This window comes from Capricornis sumatraensis, chromosome 4 (assembly GCF_032405125.1).
Source record: "Capricornis sumatraensis isolate serow.1 chromosome 4, serow.2, whole genome shotgun sequence".
NCBI lineage: Eukaryota > Metazoa > Chordata > Mammalia > Artiodactyla > Bovidae > Capricornis > Capricornis sumatraensis.
Window position 1 is genome coordinate 75394149 of NC_091072.1, and position 1361 is coordinate 75395509.

General features: G+C 52.8%; 1 pseudogene; it reads left to right on the plus strand.

Moving 5' to 3' along the window:
- The first annotated feature begins 590 nt into the window (after positions 1-590).
- Positions 591-1027, plus strand: LOC138078605 (midkine pseudogene; annotated as a pseudogene).
- The last annotated feature ends 334 nt before the right edge of the window (positions 1028-1361 follow it).

Here is a 1361-nt window from a genome sequence, read left to right on the forward strand (position 1 = left end):
GGCTGTTCAGTGATTAGGACTCTGCTTTCATTGCTGAAGGCACAGGTTCAATCCCTGGTCAGGGAACTAAGATCCCATAAACTGTGCCATGTGGCAAATAAACAATGTTACCTATATCCTGAAATAGACACAATAGCTCATCCTCGAGGCTCTGACTTTTAAAGATATAAAGCTTTTCTATTCATATAGAGATAAAAAGTTTCAGAACAAAATATACAAATAGCTCATACAGCTCAATGACAAAAAACAAACTAACCGAACTGAGCCTGCAGGGCCCAAAAGAGCCTGCAGGGCCCAAAAGAGCCTGCAGGGACTTGAGCACCTCCCCTGCTGACAACCTGGGGTCTGGAAGTGGAGTGGGAGTCTGAGCTGCCTCTCAGGCTCCAGGTGGCCCCTGGGGAGATTCCTCCTGCTGTGAGCCCAGGCTGGCAGCAAGGCAGCCCAGGCTGCCCAAGGCTGGCAGCCTCCATCCCAGTCCACTGCCACTGCAATAGCAGCCCAACCCTTTGGGTCTGGAAACTGGGGCAAAGGGTGGGAGGTCCACACCTGCGGCCCCCAGTGGGGACTCTGACCCATGCTCTGCACTCAGGATGTGGTGCCCAGGCTTCCTTCTCCCTGCCCTCCTCACGCTGCTGGTGCTCACCTCAGAGGTGGCCAAAAAGAAAGACAATGTAAAGATGGAAGGCCCAGGGAGCGAGTGTATGGAGTAGACCTCGAGGCCCTGCACCCTCAGCAGCAAAGACTGTGGTGTCAGTTGCTGCCAGGGTACCTATAGGGCCCAGACTCTGTGCATCTGGTTCCAGGTGCCCGGATGCACTGGAAGAAGGAAGGAGGAGTTTGGAGCTGACTGCAAGTACAAGTTTGAGACCTTGTGGGGGATCTGATGGGGGAACAGACATGAAAGCCCACCACCCTGAAGGAGGCACAGTACAATGCTGAGTGCCATTAGACCATCCATGTGACCAAGTCCTGCACTCCCAAGACCAAAGCCAAGGCCAAAGCCAAGAAAGTGAAGGAAAAGGGCTAGCAGCCAGGCCTGGATGCAAAAGAGCCCCTGGATTTACTGGGAGCCCCAGCCCACACCCTCCCTCCACAGGCCCAAGATGAAACCCATCAGCGCCTTTTGCCTCCTAGAAAGCTTTATCAATCATGCCCTGCTTCTTCCCTTCACTCACCCACACCCACCCCAAGTGCCCAAAGTGGGGAGGGACAAGGGATTCTGGGCAGCTTGCACATCCCCCAAAGGGATCTGATTTCCCTGGACCCACTTCTCTTTTCCTAGTGATGCCATTACTAAGAATTAAATAAAGTGTCCTCCCTCGACCCCCAACCAATTAAAGCTTTTCTCTTAATTTAAAAAA